The 16,042-nt window shown below is 42.0% G+C and overlaps 1 long non-coding RNA gene across 2 annotated transcripts; it reads left to right on the top strand.

The window, feature by feature from the left end:
- The first annotated feature begins 6 nt into the window (after window positions 1-6).
- On the top strand, window positions 7-15,843 carry LOC307203529. Of its 2 annotated transcripts, none has more exons than XR_013833248.1 (4): window positions 7-93; window positions 5,975-6,055; window positions 12,223-13,237; window positions 15,620-15,843. It is a non-coding gene; the product is annotated as an uncharacterized lncRNA (long non-coding RNA). The 2 variants fall into 2 exon arrangements; XR_013833249.1 differs by lacking the exon at window positions 7-93 and adding an exon at window positions 413-432.
- Window positions 15,844-16,042: the final 199 nt, after the last annotated feature.

The following is a 16,042-nucleotide window of genomic DNA, read 5'->3' as shown; positions in this document are numbered from 1 at the left end:
GAGAGAAGGCCGCCGCGCGAGGTGGTCGCTCCGAACTGGGCCCGCGGGGAGTCGCGCCTGAGGGGGCGGCCGGAGCAGCGGCGAAGGCTCGGGGTAGGAGACTCCGGCTGGGGATCCAGAGCGGAGGGCGGCGGCAGCGGCGGCGGCGGCGAAGGCAGCAACAGCGGCGGCGGCGGCAGGAGCGGCCTGGCGGCTCTTTCTCATAATTGTGCGACTGGCCCGGCTCGAGCGCAGCGGCGTGGCCGCGTCAGCTCGCGCAGCCCCGCCCGGCCTTTCTCCCGCCTTTTCCTGGCTCGGCCTGCGTTTCCCTCACGAGCTGCGCGTCGGTCGCGCTCGCCTTAGAGGGAGCAGGAGGGGTCGGTCGCTGAGGGGAATATTTTTTGGCGGGGGGGGGTGTCAAAAGCGAAGCTAGAAGGGTCCTCCGTAGTAGTAGTAGTGATTATGATGATGATGATAATAATAGATAAATAAACAAACTGAGGGGATTTTGGGGGTGGGGTGGCAGGAGCGATGCTAGAAGGGCCCTTTGTAGTAGTAGTACAGTAGTAGGAAAAAGAAGAAGAAAAAATAATAAACGGGATTTTGGGGATAGAATGGCAGAAGCGAAGCTAGAAGGGCCCTTCATCAATAATAATAATAATAATGTTAATAATAATAACGGGATTTTTGGGGGTGGCAGGAGCGAAGCTAGAAGGGCCCTTCGTAAAAATAATATTAAATATAATAACTTAGGGGATTTTGGGGGGTGGGGGTGGCAGGAGCAAAGCTAGAAAGGCCCTTCATCAATAATAATAATGTTAATAATAATGGGATTTTGGGGGGTGGCAGGAGCGAAGCTAGAAGAGCCATTCGTAAATAATAATGATAACTGAGGTAATTTTTTGGGACGGGGTGGCAGGAGTGAAGCTAGAAGTAAATAGTAGTAGTAGTAATTTTCTTTACAATATATTATTATTATTATTATTATTATTATTATTATCACTCTTCTTACATTTCAACTTAGTATGCTCCCATTCACCCTAAGGTCCCAGGAACTTAATTAACAGTCAATGTAACAAATAATAACAATAATAATAATAATGGGGAAAGTATATAATTTACCTGAAAAACTACTTTAAACAACTAAATTCATTAGCAGGGGTGATGTAAAACTTGTAGCTAAAAAAAAATGAAATAAGGGTTAGTAAAAATTGGAAAGTTAAAAGAGATGCAGGGGGAATAATTATAACACAAGGATCCACAAAAGGGGAAGGAGGGAAGCCAAAGGGCTATGTGTTTTATTTTTTTCTTACTTGACACTTCTAAACTTTGAAAAAATCAGTTTTTTAAAATATGATGGTGATGGTGATAATTATACCCCACCCCTCTGGTGGGTCTCCCCAGCTACTCTGGGCAGCTTCCAAAACATATGAAAACATAATAAAACATCAAACATTTAAAACTTCCCGATGCAAGGCTGCCTTCAGATGTCTTCTAAAAGTTGTGTAGAATAATACCTTTATTAAAACACAGTGTTAAACAAAACAATTCAAAGCAACTTCACAGTCACATTTAAAAAATGCATTGTTCGGAATACGTTGTTTGAAATGGTACAGGCTCGTTCATAGACATGCCAGGAAAAGTTTCACCTGCTAAATGCCTGCCTGTTAGGCAGAGGATAAAGTTACAGAAGTCTCTGGTGTTTAACAACATGTACAGAGCAACACCCCGCCCCGCCCCCTTAGAGCCTTTAAAATGTGATGCTTCACTTTCTCCTGTTGTTTGTCCCGGTACAAAGCAATCCTGTTTAGCCTGCTTCATGCATTATACACTAAAAATGCTTGATTGTAATGAAACCTCACAGTGTTTTACAAAAAGAATGAAACAGTAAAATTATCAGTAAAGAAACTTAAAACCAACTATTTAAAACCTAAGTAAAATCAATTGTAAGCTAAAAACCAGATTAAAACATGTTCCACACAAACATGTTTTTAGCAGGTGCCAAAAAAGTATAGTGAAGGCACCTGCCTGGTGTCAGTAGGCAGGGAGTGCCAATGCGTGGGTACAGCCACATTAAAAAATCAATTTCTTAGAAATGTGGAACAGGAATTAAGTGACATCTGCAACGGGGCCAGTTCCACAGATCAAAGCAGTTGAGTGGGAATAAACTGGGTAAGGTAATATCACAAGCAAGCTGGTCCCAAGCTGTTATGGGCTTCAAATACTAATAGTAACACCTTGAACTTGGCTCTGTAGCACATCTGCCACCAGTTCAGGTCCCTAAGCAGAGGTGTTCTATGTTAACTCCTGTCAGCAATTGTGCTGCAGCATGCTACACTACCTGCAGCCTCCACACTTAATACAATGAAAGCTCCACACAGCACATTGTAGTAATCCAGTCTTGAACATTATTTAAGTTTACTTTAATTTTTAATTAGGCACAAATTCCTCCTTTTCTTTTTATTAAAATTTTGCTACTTTGTATGCTCAGCGAGCAATGTAAATATGTCAGCATGAAATAGAAGATTATTATTATTATTACTCTTATAATTACTATTTTATTTTGGGCCTGATGTCTTGATGAGAATTTTTAACCGTAGGCTTTAATGTCCTCTTCAATACTGAGTTTGTACAATGTTTATGGATTTATTGTATGCTTCTACATTTTGTTATGGTGTTTGGTTTTTGCAAACCACCTTGTCAATATTTTTGAGAAAAGGCAGCTTCAAAATGCTGAAAATAGAAGATTGGTATGATGCTAGCATTGATTAATAGTTTCCAAAATTTGTTTGAAACACTACACTTAAAAAGAACTAAAGTTAATATGTCCCTGGACTCCAAAGTAAATTTATGTGACCCTGAAACTCAAAATAAATAGGATACCCTATATCGTATGTATCTATGATATATCATATCGTATCATATACAGTTGTACCTTGGTTCTCGAATGCCTTGGTACTCGTACGTTTTGGCTCCCAAACGCCGAAAACCCAGAAGTGTTCTGGTTCTTGAACATTTTTTGGAAGCCGAAAGTCCGAAGCTCCTGCAGCCAATTGGAAGCTGCACCTTGGTTTTCAAACAGTTTTGGGAGTCAAACGGACTTCTAGAACGGATTATGTTCGAGAACCAAGGTACAACTGTATATGATATGATACGAAGTATTAGTGCAAGTAGATAAATAGGTACCACTGCAGCGGGAAGGTAAATGATGTTTCCGTGTGCTCTGGCACTTGTCACAGTGTCCCGTTGCACCAGAAGCGGTTTAGTCATGCTGGCCACATGACCCGGAAAGTTGTCTGTGGACAAACTCCAGCTTCCTCAGCCTGAAAGTGAGATGAATGCTGCACCCCTTAGACGCCAGTCATTTACCATTTATCTGTGATGAGGGGACTCCCCCTTCAATCCTAACAATAAATGTTATTCAATCAAAATTGCCGTGCTTCAAATGAATGACATTTTAACATTGCAACAAAATAAGGAAATAGGTGTCCCTCAAACGGGAGTGTATGCCATTTGGCTCGTAGACGTAAGAATTACATTGCATGAGAGAGAACTGTAGACTAGAAATCAAACCTGCACACTTACTTAGGAGTAACCCCCCACTGAACTCAGTGGACTATTTCAGTGTATAGGATTCACCTTATTTACAAAAAATGGCTCATAAACCCAGATTATTAACCATCAGTGCTCAAAACAAATGCTCAGAACAGAGACTGTTGAAGCTCGCTAAGCCCAACTCTTCCAGACTTTCTTGTTCAGAAACAATAAAGTCCGCAAGGTTTTTACCACTAATTTTCTTTTTTACACTGCCAGTAGAGAGATCAGATTTCAGATTCCATGTCCATGGACAAAAATAAATTAAGAGTACTATAAAAGTCACACACTCGGCCCCTCAGGGCAGGAAATATTTTGCATCAATATTTAGCAACTTGCTTCTGCACAACATGACAGGAGTTCAAATAAATGTTTAAAATTACTGTATAAGGAAGCTTTTGATGGGCAGAAGGATTTGCCATCTTATAAACTTGTTTAACTGGAATAATGTTTTTTTTTCAGTTCATTCATTAAACTTAACTGGAATAGGAAATGAAGAATGGTATACATAGGGCTGGATCCAAAGATCAATGAAACTCGTTTTATTAGTCCAAATAGGCTTTAGACACACTTTAAGCAATTCCCGCCCGCCCCCCATTGCATGTCAAGCTGGATTTTGAAACAGAAAGGAGTTTTTAAAGCATTTTGCAACACTACTAGATGGTCAGTTGTTCATAATTCCATTAGGTTAACGACAAGCTCCTCATGGAAAACTAGTTCTTTGAATTCCAAAAGCAAAAATAAATCTGAATGACATTTCCAAAATTTTGCCCATGGTGAAGCAATCCTTGCAGCTTCCCCCATTGGCTTACATCCTAGTTTACTGCCTTGTTTCTCAACCTACTTTAAAAATGTGCAAATGCATGTTCAGTAATGATCAGGCCTTTTGGCAGAAGCCTCTCATGACTATTTACCATAGGCTAAAAGTGGTCGTACTTAAAAGCTGAAAAAATTGGCACCTCAACACTGGCCAAGTGGTTACAAGGTCAAAGTTATGAGATTATTGCCATTGTTCACAAGCTATGAACATGGTTGTAAAGAAGCTTATAAACCTGCAAATAATAATAATAATAAATCACATCCTTCAGGTGTATCCATATGTTCCAAATGTGCATTAAACTATAGCATTAATTATATTCAAAAGTGAGTTTAAAATAGTATGCATTGAAAACCAGTTCATTATTTCTAGCACATTATACCTCTGTGCTGGGCTATGGGTAATGATTATTTTCACTGCCTTCGTTGTGAGCTTACTCAACCAGAACAAAAAATACATTATAGCTAATTTGGTCTCATCCCTGTTTTGTTATTTTAAACTTATCAGGATCAGAACATTCTCTTCTCTCATGTTTGGAAAATAACTGGAACGCTATTAATCTAGAGCCATAGATAAAAGTAATAACCCAGTGCCATCTCTGTTGTCCCAAATCTCAGCCTGGAATATTGGGTCACCAGCTTCTTTCAAGGAGACAAGGAGAGAGAGCATTTTCAGTCAAATTATAACATGATCCCACAGCAACAGACAAATCAATTAATCAGTTGCATTTGGTTTATATTCTAAGTCAGAATTACTCATCTAAAAAATAAAAAGTAGGTTACTCAAATCCACTTGTAACTCTTCACAGTTCAACAGATAGAATAAATTTGTGCAGTAAAGGCCAGCCAGTGATATTTAAAATAAATCAAACACATTTATACCACCAAATTCATAGAAGACAGAAAGACCTAAAATATTTTTTAAGATTTGGGGGACTAATTATTATATGTATAGACCAGTTCCTGGCATGAAGCCATTAAAACAGATTACAGGGTAAATATGGTGGGTGGGGACAAAAACCTCAAACTCTTAAGAACAATAAAATAAATTCAACAAACTCTAAAGCAATAAAACCATCCATTCAAATTATTTAAAAAATCATATCTAAAAGTGATCTTCCATATATGACTGGGTTACACCTCAGGGAAAAACTTCCTGATTAAAAATGTCTTCATTGGGCACCTAAACATCATGTGCTTTAAATGTATGGCCTTAGTTATGAGATTTCTAAAGCCAGTACTGTATCTGTACTTGGCTGGAGGAAAGTTGAACAGTGTACGTCCAGGCAACAAGGAAATTGCTGTAGCAAAAAATTATGCCATTTCAAAATAAGATTTTGATACTAGATATCAAGAGGATGTCAACAATTGCCAGCTAATTATGCGAAATTAGCCTCCATCTACTCCCTTTGGTGTCTGGTTCCAGACTGGCTCCATATTCTCATTGGTAGATCTCAGTAATTTTCAGCCCTGGGGATAAAACGTTTTAAGAAATCCTGACTGACAGTCTGTTGCTGCTTTTTGCTTTTTATTTGTTTCTACCTTTCAGTGAACTTACATACTTGATATTCTGTTTTATTTGTAGTCTGGGTGGGCTGTATTTGAAAACTATATTTGATCCAACTGCACTATAGCATGCACTCCAGTGGAGGCTGATTGGAAGCAGGCAAGACCAGGATTTTAATTTATTTATTTCTCACAGCATGTTCGCAGCTAGCAAACAGCTTGGGGATGACTAGTTTAATAAGCAGAATATTTCCATTTTAATATCCTTGAATAACGCAGACTATATACACTTGAGATAATGCACTATGTGGGGGATTGGGGGATCCACACATTTCAGTCACTCCTCTTGAAAACAAATTTAATGGTTGTCCTCTAGTCTGCCAGCATAGCAGGGAATCTACCTGCATATCAATTATACCAAAAGCGTCATTGACTTTTACCCAGCCCATACAATTTGTGCCTTTGAAAATAAATGATGCATCATTATACATCATTATGCATACCTACTAAATTGTGTTGTATCAGTTCCTGGTGATTAATACTTCGAAACCAACAGACATTTACCTTCCATAATAATTAGATACAGTGTAAGTATGGGAACGTAAAAGTGGAGGTGGCTGTGAGAGGAAAGGGAATCACATGCCCAATACAGCACAAACACCTTTCCTGGAATTTTCCCAGGAGATAAGCCATCAGGTACACTGTAACTGATCTGCTGATTTGAGGAAATTTAAGGCTGTGTGCACATTGCCAGCTTAAAACGCAACTAGGTCATTCTGTTTCTCAATTTGAATATGAATTGTGGCTGTCGCATGCAAAAAAAAAAGGTAAAGGACCCCTGGACGGTTAAGTCCAGTCAAAGGCAACTATGGGCTTATGGCGCTCATCTCACTTTTAGGCCAAGGGAGCCGGTGTTTGTCCACAGACAGCTTTCCGGGTCATGTAACCAGCAGGACTAAACCACTTCTGGCGCAATGGGACACTGTGACGGAAGCCAGGGCACACGGGACAGAGCAATGAGGACTCACTCCGTTGCAGGAATTTGAACCGCCAACCTTCCAATTGGCAAGCCCAAGAAGCTCAGTGGAAGGGCACTGGGTGCGGAGTAAATGGGAGTATGTACACAGCCTCTGTCTACAAAGCACAGTTAGTAAAATAGTAATGTTCCCCCTCCCTCAGCAGCAAGTTGTGCTAATAAATGATAGTACTGCTGTGACTAATCCCCATGTTGGAGACAATGGATTGTGTTAGAATTAGAATTAAATTATTTTTGCTAGGTTAGGAACTAAGAGAACTAACCATACCTGGAGCAGATCCTGCATCCTGTCCATGGAGCCACTTTAGAAATTACATGCCAGCATACCACGTTATGCTGCATTAATTATCAGACACTTTAAAGAACAGTTGTGAATATAGCAAAAGTGTATGCTTGGCTCTGTTTTGCAGAAGTAGAGTCACCTGCTACTGATGCCACTGGATTAGACTGAGGCATTCCCCACCGCACATACACAATTTACAGCTTCAGATAAAACACCATATGATAAAGTAAAGCCACAGGGATTTGTGGTAGATCATTTAATTGCTGTTTGCATGCTTGAGACCAGGCTGAGACATAGTTGGTAAGGTTGGGGCCCTAACGAAGCAAAACAAGGGTCCGGTGGGGAAGGGTTGAATTCCATATGCACATAGCTTCAAACCTGTCATGTTTTAAGCATCTGGTAGCAATCCAACAGGAGGGAGCTTGAAAGGAAACAGAATAGTTGAATTATGAACACTACATCGTTTATTTGCAGCTAATGTGTTTAAAAATTAGCTGTCCTTCACAACAAAACAAGTATTCTATATAAACCTGCAGCCCTCTGGATGTTGTTAGACTCTAACTCTCATCAGCTCTAGCCAGTATGGCCAACAGTCAAGGATGATGGGAGTTGTAGCCCTACAATATCTCAAGGGCCATAGGTTCCCCACAGGGTTGGCCCACCCACAAGGCAAGGTGAGGCACCTGCCTTGGGTAGCAGTATCCATAAGGGCAGCAGATCCCAATGTAGATCTTTATTCCCCGTCTTCATTCTTCCCTGGTGGGGAGGTGTGTGCCATTTTGTGGTTTGCTTCAGGGGCCCAAATGTCTCAGGCTGGGCCTGGTTCCCCACCCCACATCACCTAAACTAATGGTGTGCAGTTTCTGTGTCCCTCATAGAGGTTACCTCCCTGTTTCAAACAGAATCGTACTCAGGCACTGAAGTGCAATCAGGGCCGGCCTGTCCATGAGGTGGACTGAGGCAGCTGCCTCTGGTGGGGAAATCCAAGGTGTGGCACGTGCTCAGAACCCCATGAGCTCACTCCCGCTGCCACTAGAGAAGTGAAAAGTGGCAACAACTTCCAGGTTCTAGTGAGATCTCACAAGAGCTCCACAAGATCTCACAGGGCTAATGCAAGACCAGAAGCCACTGCTGCCGCCAGGACTCCTCACTTCTCCAGTGCCGCCACAAGCAATACACCACCACTGGGTATCTTACTGGAAACCAGCACCGCTTTTTCTCACTTCTACAGCACTGCCTTGGGCTCGCCCATCCCAATAGAAGCGAGGAGAAGCAGCTTTGGCTTCTGGCAAGATCTCACAGGACTCTTGTGAGATTTTACTGGAAGCCACCATGGCCGCCACAACCTCTTCTCACTTCTCCCATGGTTGTGGTGGTGGGCACCCTTCTTGCCCCCAACGCTGCCAGAGAAATGAGAAGAAGCAGCGGCAGTGGCTTCCACATCCCAGTGAGATCCCACCAGAAGCCACCACCACAGTCACGCAATCACAGACAGGCTTCAAGTGCAGGGGGTGTGTAGAAGCAACAGGGGAGCAACACCTTCCCATTTTGCCTCGGGCGGCAAAACAGGACGAGCTGCCCCTGGGTGCAATAGGCAAAGCGTTGTGTGGCTGTAAGAACTTGGTAACAAGTCTTCCCTTCATCTACAAAATTCCCTGAATAACCTTAGGGCAATCTAATGTCCTTTGCAGGTTGCTCTAAGGATAACACTAGACAACGTGGTATAGATTTCCATTACTGGACTTAAATTCATACTTGACAGGGAATCTCACGTAGAGGCATTCGACAAACCATTATCACTCAACCCACTTTAATTCACAAGTCTTGTTATGAGACTAGTTCTGCGTCTTGGAGTTTATGACAAATGATGGCAATACTAGTAGTAGTTTAGTCTTAACACGCTGCTGCAGTTTTATCTCAGAAACCATTGTGTAATTTGCAGTACCCTTCTAACAGCTGAAATAGGTTTTCTCAGCAGCTTGTTGAGGCTTTTTTTAATGGAAAGAATATTAATGACAGACAAACTTCCCTGAAAGACACTTTGCTGACCATGATCACCAATCTTCCCATGTTTCATGAAATCATTGGATTTGTTTTAGAGCAGTAGTCTTCCACCTTTTCAGACCCAGACTTAGCTTGAACCCAAGCATGCATTTGGACCCATATCGTATATATTTGTGGTGGTGCTGCTGCAGCTATCAGGCTGTGACCTGGTAGTGGTTTCTGACCCATCTGTTGAAAACCAGTGTTGAGATCCCATGCTCAGTTGAAATGGGGCAGCCGTGAGCTCAGAGAGGCCTGGCCAGTGACATATGGATGCCACGTATTTTCTACCTGCACTGTTGGAACTCCCAGTTCCTGAAAATCACATAAGAGGAGAGTGTTTTGTCACTCAGGTTTGAAAACCACTTTTATCCAGAGATTTCCCACCCTCTTCTTCATACATACATACGTACATACATAGCTTTATTTGTATGCTACCCCTCCATAGTTCAAAGAAATGTAGTCATATACAATAAATAAAACATAAAAAACACACAACCAAATTGAACAATTTCAGCATATATCACAGTAAGATCTAAAATAAAGATACAAAAAAAAATATCAATAATGGCAACAACCCCCCCCCAAAAAACCCCCCTAAGTAACACCCCAGTGCAAGAGTATATTCAGGTGATCTGCAAGAAATGTCAATGTGACCTCTTGAACATATAATAACCCAAACCAGTATTATCCTTGCACTCATAAATGTCATAATTACTGTCAACTTGGCATAGTGCTTTTGTAAATACATTTGTCATAAAGTGTCACCATTCCAGCTCCTCCTCCCTTTTTTACGCTGTGTGTGTGTCTGAAGATTAACATTTGCAATCGCCAAACCATTCAGCAAGATGTGATTATAACAAAAACAGGGTCGAACTGTCCTTTACACACTGTCACCTGGGAATAGTTTGTTTTCCCTCTGAACTTGTTATTGATTTGTGTGCAGTTTGCTCTTCAGAGGGTCCATATGCTCCTGAGGCTGAAATTCCTGCACGTCTATGAGTTAGACCCATTGAACCCACTGGAACATATGGATAAAAACATGTACAAGCAAGTACAGAGAATCATAAGAAGCTGCCTTATACCGAGTCAGACTAATGTCCATTGAGCTCAATATTGTCTACACTGACTGGCAGCAGGTCTCCGGGGTTTCCCAGCCCTACCCGGAGATGCCAGGGTTTGAACCTAGGACCTTCTGCATTCAAAAGCAGATGCTCTACCATAGATCTGCAGCCCTTGCCCCAAGGCCTCAAGTGCTCTAAAAACACATTTGCACTCTTCTTTTCCTTATGTTCTTACAAAGACGCCTGCTTCAGCATTACGGAAAGCAGTTGTTTTGTACAGAGATGCGATGCTTGAAATCGAAGTTCTCGGTTTGCAATAACTGGATCCAATCACTCACAACAACAAAAAGTTTCCAGCATTGTCGTCCCGTCCCCCCCACCTTTTGTAGTTATACCAGCAGAGATAATTCAGGTGCTGAATTAGTTCAGAACTCCCTTATAGGTCTCTGTTACATATTTTCCTGCTATTGTTTGTGTTAATGGCAGCCTAGCTCTAGACATCTGTCTTGTTTCCAGATGTGGCCTATGTCAGCTGTGAATGAAGGAAACAAATTTTATTTTAGATAGCTCAGCTGTATGGACAACCTGAAGGAATATATTATTAGCATGTAACCTTAAAGTTTGGCGGTTTGAATCCCTGCGACAAGGTGAGCTCCCATTGCTCGGTCCCTGCTCCTGCCAACCTAGCAGTTCGAAAGCACATCAAAGTGCAAGTAGATAAATAGGTACCGCTTCAGCGGGAAGGTAAACGGCGTTTCCGTGTGCTGCTCTGGTTCACCAGAAGCGGCTTAGTCATGCTGGCCACATGACCCGGAAGCTGTACGCCGGCTCCCTCGGCCATAAAGCGAGATGAGCGCCACAACCCCAGAGTCGGCCACAACTGGACCTAATGGTCAGGGGTCCCTTTACCTTTAACCTTAAAGTTACATGAGTTTGGACTAAATGGTTTTTTGGAGTCCTTCTACCACCATGCCCAACCCTAACATTCTGGGGCTATGGACACATTACTGTTTATTCTGCTGTTTGATACGTTTCCCCTCAAAGCAGCTTCCATCCACTTTCAAAACATAAGCCACAATTAAGCCAATGTGTGTGCATTCAAGACAGCCATTGTGCATGCACAGATAACAGCTTCATTAATAGGAATTTGGGGAGCGAGGTTGCAGATATAACGTTAATGCACAGCGGGCGAAGACATCCTCACTCTGCTATCTGGTGTGTACAGCAATGTGCAAATGCAACTTGATATACAGTGGTAAAAAAACAATTTCGCCACATTGTAGGCTGCTAATGTGTACATGGCCTCTTTGTAAAAAGAGATGACTAAAGAGCTAAAAGCAGGGGAACAAACCTGACTAGGCAGGATGGAAGAATCCAGTGCTTTTTTTCTGGGAGGGACACAGGGGTACGCAAACCCCTAAAACAGGGGTCAGCAAACTTTTTCAGCAGGGGCCGGTCCACTATCCCTTAGACCTTGTGGAGGGCTGGACTATATTTTTTGGGGGGGGGGGGAATGAACGAAATTCCTATGCCCCACAAATAACCCAGAGATGCATTTTAAATAAAAGCACACATTCTACTCCTGTAAAAACACGCTGATTCCCAGACCGTCCGCGGGCCAGATTGAGAAGGTGATTGGGCCACATCCGACCCCTGGGCCTTAGTTTGGCAACCTATGCCCTAAACATTTTGTGAATCTAAGTTTGGCCTCATTAAGGAGCAGTATTTCAATCTGAGTAGGAAAATGAGAGTACCCCTAAACATTTTTTTTTTGGGGGGGGGGAGCACTGGAAGACTCCATTTAGTGCATCCATTGCACTAAATATTAATATGAATTGTATTTTATTACTTCTTTAATTTATTACATTGCGTTTTATTGTACTGGAAATTTAATTCTATAGAATTCCAATTGCTGTAACGTGCAGAAAAACAATTGTGGTTTGCAATATTCCAGTGGTCCATGGTCCAGGAAGTGGGGTGAGTATGGGGACCAAGGAATCAGCAGCTTTCATACTGTCATCAGAGGAACCCTATGGTTCAATGAGAACATCAGTAAAAGTGAGCAAGCCTTTCTACAAGACTGCTTATCCCACTGTGACCTAATCATCCCCGGCAATGCGCAGCCAGAAGGGTGTGGTGGGCGAACAACTGTGAAGGTCAGACAACAAAGAGGATGCCACCTTTCTGTTCCAAGATAAGCGTCCGCTTCAAGAAAGCTAGCTCCCCACGGAAGATTTCTAGAATTCCTTGAGGAACTTGGGAGATTTGAAACACAAAACACTTTACACAGTACTTAAGGGATGTTCTCTCTCTATCAAAGAATAGGCATCACAAAGGATTCTGGGGCAAAAGGTTTTTCTGTGGGAGAGGCCTGGAGGTTCTCAGCAGAAAAGTCAATAGAGGGTTGATTCCCCGGAGGTAGAAAATTTGAAAAACGTGCTGATTAGGACATAATCTCGGGCAATTGTGTGCACTGCTCTATTCCTGTTACTCGTGAAGGTGATATGCGGTATCAGTTTGATCTCAACCAAATTGGCCTGGGTACCTCTTATCTCATGGGTTGATAGCTCACTGAACCGGTTGTAACTTGATCTCGCCGCAATAAAACTACTGCAGGCAGTGAAAAACCTCTAAAATAAATGTGTTACAGGGACAAGGGGCAATCTTGCCAGAAACACAGAAGGGTTTTCTTTCTTTACGTTGGGAAAAGGGGGCTTTATTTTCAGAATAATTCTTATAAAGCATCTGAGCACTTTAGACGCTCAAGTTCAGAGTCATAAAAGTTAAAAACTATCTTGTGTGACGAAAGTAATGCCTTTATCTGTCACTTTTTGTTCCCAGGGGTTGATGGAGCGACCAAGTCATCAAAATGAGTATGGAGATGCACTTGGTTCCTGCCATCTGGATTCTGTCAAGGTGTGGCGCAGGAGCACTTTTGAGGTCATGTCACAGCCCTAGTTTTACACCCGAATCACAGGGAATATAAAACAAGGACAGTGGCTTTGTTATTGCGGCAAATATCTCCCACTGAAGAAATAATGGAACAAATCCACCATGCCTCTTAAAAAGCTTACTCCTATAGGCCAGACATGTCCAAAGTCTGTTTTGGGGACCTAATCTGGCCTGCCGGTCAGATTAATCTGTCCCCTGTGGCAGTTTATTTCCTGGGGTAAAATCCCCCCAAAAAGCTCAACAACTTCACTCCTAAAAAAAAAAGCTCAAAAGTTTGCTTCATCAAATCTGGCCCTCTTTGAGAAAAGTTTGGGCACCCCTGCTATAGGCCAAACACTTTTAAGCTGAAGTCTCAAACAAGAACTCACAGGGTGTGTGCTTATGAAGTGTAAATCAGACAGTAATCAGGAAGATAGTATGGGCAGTTGCAATCACGTAAATTGCTTTCTCGACGTCTGCGTTTATGGCTTTTCAGCCTCACCTTTTCCAAAACTGGTTTGCACTTTGCAGTGAACCAGATCTTACAAACATATCGCAGGACGGGGGAACATTCAGCCCTCCAGAAGTGGTGGAACTAGAACTCCTATCATCCCCACCCACTGGGATTGTAGTACAGCAACATCTGATGGGCCAAAGGTTCGCCTTCTTGACATATTGTAAGATGCCGTCCCACAATTCTGTCCAGCTAAATCCCCCTTCAACATTTATAATCCTAATTTGTCTTTTTGTTTGGTCTTCTCCTCTCCAAGTACTTTTTGTAGGATTAGAATGTTTGCATTTCCTGATACATTAAATGTTCTACCCAGCAGTAAAATCCACAGTTCAGATCTATTAACGACCATCCAATTAGGCCTTAAAACTTCCTATGCCTACTGAAATATTCTGTAAAACTTGCAGTAATCCTCATTTATTATATGTTGGAAACTTTTTTTTTAAGCTACACTAATCTTGTCAAGTGTTTCATTTTTCAAGCTTTACAACACTGTTGGCGAAAGAAATACTGGGTTCCTTCATGTAGCCTGCTGGGAGTGTGGGAAAATAACCTTTACGTTGTGTAGCTCTCCAATTTTACTGCCTATTTATGCTTCCATCTTTAAAGCTAATGGGCATCTTTAAAGGAGAACATTTTCAAATTGCAAATTAATTGTGTTTGAGAGATGGTAAAGCATTAATTTCTTGTTTCTTAGTTGACCTTATTGTCCTTAAATTACAGCCCTCAAGAGACTATTCCCACTGAAGGCAGACCACTCAAGCATAAATAGCACCTGAATTTTAATCACAAATTCTTGTTACTGTTAAATCAGTGCATGTACGAAACCCTGTCTTAATAGCAACATGAAATGTGGTGCACAGGATAACAAGGTCATTGAAACCAATTTGGGTTTTTTTCCATTTTAACTTGTTCCACATTGTTGCTAAAAGCTGGAATGTTTGAAGTCCTGGGTGGAGACAAATAATGAAATGTTCCAAGTTGAATGTTCCTGCCACAGCTTCACCTTGTGGAGTTGTTTCATAGCTCAAGATTAAAGGAAGCACTAGAATTACCATGCTGGCTGAAGAAAATGATGGCAAACCATACAACCTTGCAGAATATTCAGGACTAAAGGTGTGGGGTTTTTTGGTCATTTATCTGACATACTTTTTTCTTTTTAAAGCGTTTATTAATTTTCCAATAAGTATCTGTTTTCTGACCTGAATGAGGATCACAGAGCCAGAGACAAAACGTGGAGGATAAAATTGCGATATGGAATTATGAAAAACATTGATGATGATGAGAGGCAGGACTGTGATGTTGAAAGCACTTTGGAATTCAGACCGTGGGAAGCCAAAACAAAAAATTATTGCAATTTGGAAGACAATTGGACTATTTTATTTTAGTTTTTTATTTATATTGGATTGGATTTGACATACTTTTTTCCACCTGTGCAGTTAGGCAAGGATGTGTCCTTGCTGATTTTATTTATACTTGGCCAATCTTCCCACATATTTGGGCTCAGCATCTTCACACCCTCCTAAACTCACCACTACCAAAGTTTAAATTTTCTTATGCACAGATGATGCTGTCTTAATCTCACAATGCCAGCTAGGGCTCTGCTCACTGGAGATGACTGCAGGAAATATAACTATTAACTTTGTGAAGTCAAAGGTAATGGTGTTTTCAAAAAGGAAGGCCAAGTATTCCTGGGCCATGGATAGCCACAGATTAGAAGAAGTTGATTTCTGCAGCTATTTCAGGATCTGGTTTCATCACTGTCAACAAATGGACTGCGCTTGACAAATTAGCAAAGGCAAAAGCAGGGCACCCGGTAAGAGCATTGCTTTGATTTTGTTTCCCCTTCACAAAAGGAGGTGAATCTGTTCCAGCAGCAATATGAGTGAACACAGCAAAAGCTGTGAAGCAGATTTTATACGGTGCCTCAATCTGGTTACTCCCAGAATATGTGTGCGGAGTCAACCCATAACTTGGAAGCTGAAATGCAAATGGAGGTGACCTGAGTGCGACAGAGAGGTGAGTGTGGATCCTGTCTGAAGCCTGGTCGTGGGCTAGGGCCATGCCAGGACCCGCTGGGGACCTACCGTATTTTTTGCCCCATAGGGCGCACTGGCCCATAGGGCGCACCTAGTTTTTTGGGGGGGAAATAAAGAAAAAAAAGTTTATTTTCCCCCCAGGTGTGGGGCTGGGGCGGGGGAAGCCTGAGCTTCCCCCGACCCCAGCCCCCAGAACAGGCTGCTATCTGCAAGCCGTGGGAGAGCTGCGCGACTTTGCGC

Source organism: Podarcis cretensis (assembly GCF_951804945.1).
Source record: "Podarcis cretensis genome assembly, chromosome: 14".
In the NCBI taxonomy this organism is placed as follows: Eukaryota; Metazoa; Chordata; class Lepidosauria; order Squamata; family Lacertidae; genus Podarcis; species Podarcis cretensis.
Note: the sequence above shows the minus strand (reverse complement) of the source record. Positions and strands in the feature narration are given on the sequence as shown.